Source organism: Carlito syrichta, unplaced genomic scaffold (genome assembly GCF_000164805.1).
Source record: "Carlito syrichta isolate Samal-C Ts95f unplaced genomic scaffold, Tarsius_syrichta-2.0.1 Scaffold150313, whole genome shotgun sequence".
Lineage (NCBI taxonomy): Eukaryota > Metazoa > Chordata > Mammalia > Primates > Tarsiidae > Carlito > Carlito syrichta.
Window position 1 is genome coordinate 140,518 of NW_007094409.1, and position 10,591 is coordinate 151,108.

The following is a 10,591-nucleotide window of genomic DNA, read 5'->3' on the forward strand; positions in this document are numbered from 1 at the left end:
GGGGGGGGGGGGGGAGGCAGAGGAGTTTGGCTGTCATGTATGTATTTCAAATACCTTACTTTCCTAAACAAGAAAAGGCTAAAACTCTGTAATGTTCCTTTTGCTCCCCTCCCCCAACTTTGCTGTTTTTGTAGGTGCCTGGCTAAGAAAAACAACATTCTCTCTTTACTTTGTGTCTGTGGGAATAAACTGACATTAGGTAAATAGAGCTAAGTTACAAATGGGAAGTATTTTCCTAAGACTCTTGGTAACCCATCCTTAGCCACATTTCAGATAATACTGCCAGGCCCATTTCTTCAGGACCCATGTTCTGCTCAGTTCACTTATTCAAATTTCAGTGGCTGTAGCCACTAGAGAGTATAGCCAGTATCCAGAAATGCTTTTGCTTAAAAATGAAAAACTCTTTAAGCTAAAACTAGCAATAGCTTTGAAACCAGAATTTGGCTGTCTGCCTGAACTCCTACAGTTAAACATTTACCATAATTGGTTGACGTTTAAAGGCAGCAAATCTAGGCAAAAGAAAGCTGATGGAAAAAGGATTTATTACATTATTTGTGAACAATGGCCTAACTTTTATATTGTCTGTAGTATTTATTCATATATATATATTTTTTTATTTTGACATTTTATGAGACTGCCTTCAGGTTGCATTCATGCAAATATTTACTGGCACAGCATGTATACAAAGATGCAATATGATATTTAAATGAATACTTAAGTAGATGTGCATATATAGACATATTTCTTTATGACCTTGGTAAATAATGCATCTTTCTTAAAGAATTCTTTCTCCACTCCTATTTCCCATTGCCTTGAAAAATTTCATCTTTTTCTTTTTTAAAAGCAACCGAGAAGCAGAAATTGAGTGGGCAGCAATGGTAAATTTGCCATATTTAAAGTGAAATCCATTATGAAATAGCATTGCTTAAGGAAACACTAAAGTATCCGTCTATAACAACATATGTACTTGTGCAGCTCCTCATAGTTAGGTGGAATGTGTTTCCTCCATAGGTAACAGCTGCAGTATGTTGAAAAATCCCTCTACTGTTGTGCATTGGAACAAAACAGATCCTGCTAATTAAGAACTCACATGTATATTATATTGCATAATGCAATTTGAAAGTAGCAATGGATACCAAAACAAGTTGGCATTTATTTGAAAGGCAAAGGATTCAGAAAGCTACAGTATATTTTATTAGGATAAGTGAATTGTTTGTCCTTCACTATACACGTTAACATGAGTCAATAGAGTGTGCAAAAACAATTTTTACCTGAAAACATAACGCACATTCCAAGTACTGTAATAGCTGAAAAGGCCAGATTTGGACAGTAAATATCAGATGATTTAAACGCCTATTTTTATTTAACTTTAGAAACTGTTCTGAGACTTGGCTATGTTTAACACCAATAACTGTGGAATGTTCTTTTTCATATGGATATGGAGACAGAAATTTGAAAGTAAATGCAGCTAGAACATTGATAAATTACAATTCATAATATTGCTAAGAACTTATCGGTTATTGTTATTTAACTTTTTTAAATTGATGCTTTAAAATAAAATATTTTACTGCTTAAAGTCCACACTCATAAAACAGAAGTAACAACTCCCATGTTTTATGTTTATTTTGCTTTCACAGTAATTAAAATCCCAATCCTTTACTCCTGCAGTTTCTTTTCTACTTCCTAGAACTACAGGTGACATCCATACAGAACAATAGTAAACTACGGGAAATTGCTAGCTTAAAAAAGAAGTGACTATATAAATAAATAAAAGTGTTAAGAAAACTCTACTAGTATTTATGTCAATTGAAAGAAAAACAAGGTTGATGTCTTCCTAAAATACATGAATGCGAATATTGTGAATTTTGCAATAGTCTCACAGTTTTTCTCCAAATGTTCTACCTTCCTTAATCTTGGCTTTTCAGGAGTACAACTGGAGCCATAGAGCTATTCTGATATACTATGTCTCCCTCCTTCAGGGAAAACAAACAACTGCACCAGGAATTTCAACAAGATTCTGCGTATCCTCAATTCCAAAGGCAGTTTTACTCATTAAAACATCACCAACAAAAATCCCTAGTCAGTGGTCTTTCACTTTCATTGTATTCCTCTTTTATTCTGCCTTGCCTTGCTGTTCAAAATCAAATTAGCCTTACTTTTGGTAGCTAGGTATCACAGATCATTCAGTTTATTTTAATATTGAAGAATTTATTTATACACTGGCATTTTAAAAATTAAAAACTTGGCATTCCTTTAAGTGAAATACAAGAAAGTTCTTAGGATGTTCATATATCATTTGGGAAGAAACATTTCCATGATCAAATGAGTTTAAAAGACTCTTGGTTCTATAAAGCTAAACTTTTTTTTTTTAACTTTGGGATTTCTCAACACAGATAATTATGTAAAAACAAATGGTTATATATCAAGGGAAAAAGGATAAGGCAGACGTGGCATTTTGCAAATTTATTTCACAATGGAGAATTTTTTATCAACTACAATTTGAAAAACCAGTACTAATTGCTAATATTTGCAAATTTTAGGGAATTTAGGAGCTGGAAGGGAGTTTTCAGATTGTAGTCTTACTCCTACATTGTAGCTACTACCTGTTGAGTACCTTTTCTTGCCACATTGCTTACAAATATCTTTTCATTTCATTATATGAACAAGGAAGGGATTATTATACTTCTTTTAAAAATGAGGTTCAGAGAGACCAAATGATTAGCCCAAGGTCACAAAGGAGTAAGTGGCAGTCAAGATTTGATCCCAGATCTTTGAGGATTTTTAGCTACTCCACATTTTCTTTCCACGGGGTAATCAGAGCATTTTTTTTTTTTAACTTTAAAAGCAGAATGTATTTGAAAGTAGGATATATTTTCCAAAGGTAAATACTTGGGACATGGACATTTGGAAGTATTAAAGTATCAGTACTCAGAACAAGAATAAACCGATAAAGGAGGTGAAAAACAGTTTACATCAATTATGCATGACAGAGTCTCTGGAAACAACTGACTTTACCCTCTGCCCATAGTGGGCTTATTCCATCTATTCTGCTTTTTCAACTCTCATACCTGAAGTGATTCTGAATCTATGATGATGTGTCAATTGTCTCTTATTAAGGACAATTGCTTTCACTACTGCCAAGTAAAATCATGTAACATAGTAGAATTCATCCCTAGACTACTTGTGGAATTAAGACAAAGATACTGTTATCTAATAGGACACCAAATAAACTGCAAAATGTGGATTCGTTGATTACTTGATTATATCAATTAACCTTACATTTCATTTTCTCCAGATTTCTTTATAGTACAGCTAGTAATCTGTTGTCCTTTTCAGAAACAAAGATGTCAACTGTGAATGTGTTAAAGTATGTGTACTCTAGGCATTGGCTAATTTTTCACATAATATTTCATTCACTAATTATTATTTCTAGAAGAATCATAAAGAGATATGTGTTGCTTTGAAGGATTTTTGTAACTTAGGCTCTTAATGAGCACTTGTTCACATGGGTTCACCAGTACCAACTATATTTTCTAGAATATTATTTTGCTAAGCCACGGATGCGGACATAACAGTGTCCCTGTTCTGTTTACAAGTTTCTTTCTGTATATTTTCTAATTGGAGGAATATCATCTTTCTCTCTCACTGTCAAAGATCGGGGCCCAGAAACAAGCTCAACTGCCCTCAGACAACTCAAAGATAATAAAGTTCATGAAATAAAAAATAGGAAGTTAATAGCTAGACAATCTACTATGAGAATCACTCCCATGGGCTGTACAAGTTCTATAATACCAACCAAAGCATTGTCAGAGAGGCAGAAAGTTGTTAAGAAACCTTCTGCTTTTACCACGCTCATCTTTATCTTGGGAACCAGAATGTTTTCCTTAGCTAGGAAAACATTCTTTTTTGTTTGTAAAAATATTGAGGGTCTTCTTCCACTGTTTTTATAAGAGTATTATTTTTTCTTAGAAATACAAACGTAAAATTTTATTTCAAAATTATTCTTGCTCCCAGCTCCTCGTCTTTTGTTTGAGAGACTCCTGGACAATTCAAAACTGGGGTTAAAATTGGGGGCATCAAACAAAGCAGGAAAAGCATAATATGAATACATGAGTTATGGTCTGACTGTATTCCAATTACTATATCAAAAATAAAATTTATCCCTTTACAAGCCTCAAGGAGTGAGTCAGAGGAAAGCAGAACATCTGTGTAAGCTAGTGTCATGTATCTGTGATTGACTACCTTCTTTTTTCAGTTAGCAATTGGAACTTCTAATTCCCCGCTCTGACTCAAATTGAGTAATGTCTACCCACATAAGGTCGTCATGAGAAAACTGTCCTCAGGTTCCATGCCAAGGGAACATGATATAAGAAAAATTGTCACCACAGAAAATTTCTGCTCTTTCATGTGCACAGTATTGTTGCTAATTAGAAATTTATGGATTAAAGGAATCGGAATCCTAAAGTTCTTCTAGTTTAACCATTGACAGTCAAAGCTGAAATCCTTATCAGATGTATACTCAGTGCTTGAGTTCACCCACTGATATGGCGCTCACTGAGGGTAGAAGTTCCAGTGAATTACTCAGAAAATTAATTAAGAGTTTTTGAAATCTTTGCTGTTTAGTCAATGCGAACAAAACGTAAAATTAGATCTACCAGGATTTAAGGAGCATAAACTTTGGAACTAAATGGACTTTGAGTAAAATTATTGCTTCAATTTAATAGCTCTTAGATTTAGGGGAATTAACTTATCTGAGCATTCATTGCCTCAATCTCCCCAAGTTTTATGAAGATTTACTAATATAGTATTTGCCAAACATCTAACACCGTACCTTTCAAGCAGAGTAGTATTTTCTTCTGTTCATAAGCAGAATAGACTCCCACATATACAAAATGCAAAGAATTTGGACTATATATTGGTTTCCTATCTAAGTTTATTTATAGAGAATGAGTAGAAGAGGGTGGTGGAATTGTGTATTATTTTGGGGGGGGGCTAATTTTTATTTTTCTGAAAGCCAGAACTATTATTTTGAAATCAATCTATGGGTTCTTACTCCTTCTGGCATCATTTAGTTACTTTTCTCTTCTTATTTAATCTATTATTAGTTTTTTAAAATTAATTTTAGCAACACTGTCTGTAGAACTGAGCATTGCAGACTCCATCACTATTTTTTTTAAGTCTTGCTTTTCAGACTTTAGTCTACAATCACATCCTCCTCACTCCAGCCCATTAATAAGTGAGAATTATCAGTATTTCAACAAAATTCCTCAGAATGGTCCTGGAAAAAAATATTTAAATTTTTTTTCCCTGGATATCAGTTTGGGGCACAAACAGGAAGAGCATAAGAAAAGAGAAAGAAAGACTTAAACTATATATAGCTTTATTGTTTGTAACACATGTGCAAAAAGAATTCAGAAGACTTTTGGGCAATAATGTATATTTTAGGAACTTAATGAATTAAAGAACGAGTATTATTCTATCTGAGATTATTTTGTCATAAGAGTGGCATATGCTGTTTTTAGAGAAAAGAAAGTCAGATCTGACAAGATGTGATGCAATTATACCTTAGATCACATTAGTGTGATAAATTATGTGTAAATTAATTCAATCTCAATCATTCAATAACTATTCAGACAGATAATATGTCTATTATATCTACTGTTAATTTACTTAGAATAATCATTGTTAGAAAGATTGAAATCTAGCTTATCTAGATTCTATTTGTATCTTCCTATATTAAAAATATTCTAACATTAAAAAAATGCTCACAGGATGATATCTAGCCAACGTTTTCTTGATTTTCGGGTTAAAGTGGTTCAGCATTTTACTTCCATTTATAACTGAAGATATTCTATAAAATTTCATTTTTATTATCTTTATGGATGAAGAAATATCCAAAAAAGCAAAACTATGGTATCCAACTACTCAGGGCAATGAGATAAAATTAAAAATGAACGATATAATGATGACTCATCATTTTTCCATTTATGTTTCAAGAGGTGTGAGTTTCCCAAGCCTTAAAGGAGGAAGAATATTGTTGATAATAATTCTAATTTTCTCCTTGGGAATCTGTCCTATATTACATATAGTAGGGCATCCCTTTGTTGAGGCCATGGTCCTGTGAGTCTGCTCTTCCATTTCTACCACTCCTAGTACACTTAAAGAGAAATTCTGGACACAAATAGTGGAAATGCCATTCTGCATTCTAAATTTTGGAGAGTGGCCAGACATATGCTTGTTGGTTGCCCACTTATGTTATGCAGATTGAAAAAGCTACATCATAGATTGAATGTCGCTAAGTTACTACCAACATTTAAACATGAAATTAAATATATTAAAAAGAGAATCTCTTTTATGAAAAAGTGTGCTAAATGTTATTAGATTTTATAAAATAGAAATTTCTAAAATGGAGATGTTTTGCTGTAAAAGAAGCTGAATTTGATAAACATAGTGGAAACTCTAGGAAGAGATAATTTCATATAGTATTTTTATAGCAACAAAGGACTGGCAACAACTGGTGGTTGAGTGGATTTTAGTTAAAAAATGAATGTGCTTGAGTTTCTTTTTCAACTCATTATCAAATATTATTATATAAGGTATCTCCATCATATTAAGCAGTCTGTTTTTATTATTTATTAAGACTAGTAGCAAGAACAGACTAGCCTAGAGGGAAGTAATGGGTAAAGGAGAAACAAATGACATTTGAGCATACTTGTGCTCACAATATATAAATTACACATAAGTCTCAAATAAGTTTTTGTCCTCAGTCAAATCATTACCCACTTCAAGTAATTAACTTTTCTCTAACCAAGCATGGTCCTCTCTTTTCCACTTACTGCAAACTCTGAATTAAACACACTTGCATTCAGAGCTTTTTTGGGGAAAAAAAAAAAACAGAAAAAAGAGTAAGTTTAATCTTCAGAGTTTCTAGGGAGCCACATCACGTCACGAACCACGTTGATATAAACTCTCCAAAATTAAATCAAACCAGTGCCACTTGCTTTTCTCCTCCCGATTCCAATGGTTGATTTGATAACTGCACATTGAATCAAAATGTGCACTGGAATGAGCATGATTTTCTTTGTCCTAAGAATAGAAAATTGCCTTTCCTTTTGTATTCCAAGAACCCCCACAATTTCAAGAACATATGAAGTTTAGTTAAGGTGCCTGACTGCAAATAATCTGCTCAACCATAAAGTTCAGTTCATTAAATCTTTATAGAATGCCTATTACACATCAGGTTTTTGATACCAAAATGAAGGGAATTGCCATTGTCCTCTGTGATCTATTAGTTTAATGATAAACCAGATGAGATTATAATTAACAATATTTTATAATGTATGGAATAAAAATGTCCTTCAATTACTGAATGCTCATCTTTAAACTTAACCAAATTTCTCACTTGTATTAAATGTTGTGAAATACTATAGTTGAAAGCAGTAATAGTAGGCTTCCATGGCACATATTCAAGGAAATTAAGAAAATCAGAACATTGCCTTCCATCATATGGCAAGGTCAACAACTTGTACGTCCTTCTGGAGATGACACAGTCCAAAACTTTGATATTCCTCCAGAAATCAGAGTCAAAATTTACCGTGTGCCGGGCACATTTGGAAAGAACATTAACAGGAAATGTTCTATAAAATAAAAAAATCAAATCATTTTCAAGGGCCAGAAATTAAAATAGCCCACATAAGCAAAAGTAACAAAATGAAAGAGGATACCAAAACAATAAGAATCTTCTCAAGTTTGATGTTCAGATCATGAAAACTTCAAGAGGGATGACATGAAAAGGAAAGTAAGCTCATGTTGTTTTCAGAAGTGTGAACATTGCAGTTATTCTTCAGTATCTGGGGAGGATTGGTTTCAGGACCCTCGCAGATACCAAAATGTGAAGATGCTCAAATTCTTGATATCAAATGGTGCAGTATTTGAATATAACCTACTCACATCTTCCTATATACTTTAAATCATCTTTAGATTACTTATAATACCTAATATATTATGAATGCTATATAAATAATTTTATAGTGTATTATTTTTATTGTTGTATTGTTATTTTTCATTTTTGTTAATATTTTCCATACAGGGTGTTAGAGAGTTGACTTTCCAAGTGGAACTGAGAGCTAAATGCAATAACAATTATCTTCTCTGCTTAGCAAATATATAAGTGTACTTAGTGATTGAGAAACAACAACCAGAAAACTGCAACTTATTCTCAGAAAATAAGAGCAGCCAGCAGTAGTATCCTAAATATAAGCAGGTCCATTTTTACATTATTACCTTTTATTTTTAACTAGTATACACAAATGTGGCACAATTTCAGTGGGTCATTTGAAAAGTATTTCAAGAAAGAAATTTTACGAAAATTATTTTACCAAGGTTAAAAAGTGGATTCTTTTATATTGTTTGACTCTTTTAGTGGGTCAAAACAGACCATAGATCTACATTTTACAGTCACTTAGCCTAGGGACTTCTACCTCAGCCTGACAGTGATGTTTTCTAATTGTTGCTTATGGATGTCAAGAGACTACATTTTTTTTTGTTTGCTCTGAATCTTTCTTTCTAATGTGGTATTTGATTTGTGTCTCTCCTCAGCCCACTACTAATAAATAATTCTTGTGGGAATGTTGCACTTGAGTTTGAGCAAAGATTCCGTTAGAACTTTGCTAGTCAACATCAACATCACAAAACAGTGTAAAGAAACATTTTTTGGGAGCTGAGAGACAACTTCTTCATAACCAGCACAGTCTATGCTTGGATTGGTCATTACTCTTGTCAGTTTCATTATGCAGTTTACTGCATAAACACACCCCTATCTCCCCTCCTTTCTTATCACCTTCCAAAAAGGAAGGAAGAGAAAAGCCAGAAAGCAGCCACTTTAAAACATTTGGTGTTCAACATTTTACACTGAAATCCCCTGTATTTAATCTACTTAAAGTTTAATTAATTTTTAAAAGAAATTATTTGGGAAGAAAAAAATGTATTTTCCCTGGTGTTGCTTCTGTACTGTTATTTGACTGATTTCTATTTATTAGTCATTCGTCTGGATTGGTGCCTATATGTTTTTTCCAGAAGCTTAATATGGAGCATCCTTTCTTTTACCATGTTGACTCTCAGCTCAAAATTGTATTCTTTTCTGTATCTATGAAGCCTCATGGATATTTTCTTATTAATGCTCATAGCACTCCTATTGATTATAAAAATACATCACAAAAACATTTTGTGTAATATAAGCATCAGAATAAATCTAAGTTGATTAAGGCTACATTAGATGATAAGTTAGGCACTAGAAAAAGACAAAAATAAACTACACAAATTAAAAAATAAATAAACCTGGGTCTTCTGGTTTTCAGTCTGAGGCACTAAAACTTTCTTTGGTGATTCTACAGGGCAGGTAACTGTAATAAAGTCATAGTGAAAGAACAGAAAAAATAGTTTTGGGAAAGAAACTTGAGACTAGAACCAACTACTACTGCCAGGTTAATGGACAGTGGCTAGAGCATGGCTCATTCAACCTTGCAGCCGCCTTCCAGTGCCCCCATTGGCAGAATCTAACAGGGATACGGTTAACAGAGAAGCAATCTGGTGCGCAGAGTCCCAGGACCAACATCACAAAACAGTGTACAGATACATTTATTAGGAGCTGAGATACAACTTCTTCATAACCAGCGCAGTCTAGGCTTTGATTACTTTGTATTTATCGCTGTCCTTCTGTACATATTTAACTTCTATACAACAAAACTCTATGCTTTCTATGCTTTCTATTCTTTCTTCAAATGAAGATGCTTTCCCCTTTCCAACAACACAAAATCCTAGCAATTATGTACATCTCTAGCTGATATTAAATATTCCTTCAATTCCATGTAAACATCATATAACCTAAAGTGTAAACTGAAAAATTAACTTCCATCAACAATCCTTATATAAAATAATAAGGGGAAAACAGGAAAGGGAAAAGGGAAATTGTGTGTGTGCACATGCACACATTCACATCCCCATATATATATACATATACACATACAACATATACATATGAAACATATATTGCATAACATCTCATATATATATATAAATATGTATATTATGCAATATGTGTTTGTTGTGTGTGTGTAACAATCAAGGAATAAAATAGGCATAGATGTTACTGTCCTTTTTCTTTATAAATAATCCTTTTTACAACCTTCTTCCACTAATCCTTGCATGTTTTGTTTGCCACTAACCAGGAATCAGTTTTACGTGTTCTTTTCCTGATACAGTGACATTTTCAAAAGATCTGAATGCTTAGTCCTATTTCCTCTGTTTCTAGGTTACCTTTTCATTAGTCTTTTCTCTGGTTATGAAAATATTAAGAGACAGCATGGAAATACTAAGATGGCAGTTCCATACATAATCTTTCCTGCTTATATTGTGTAGTTGCCACAAAAATTATCTTTGACCATTAGGATTAATATTCTGAGATAACAAAACTATGAGTGGTAGGTGACTTTCATAAGCATATTGTTCCATAATATTATAGTTTGTTAAATTACAACTTTTATTGATGCCAAACTTCCAGGTCTCTTGTCCTGTTCTGACCATAAGATGTGAC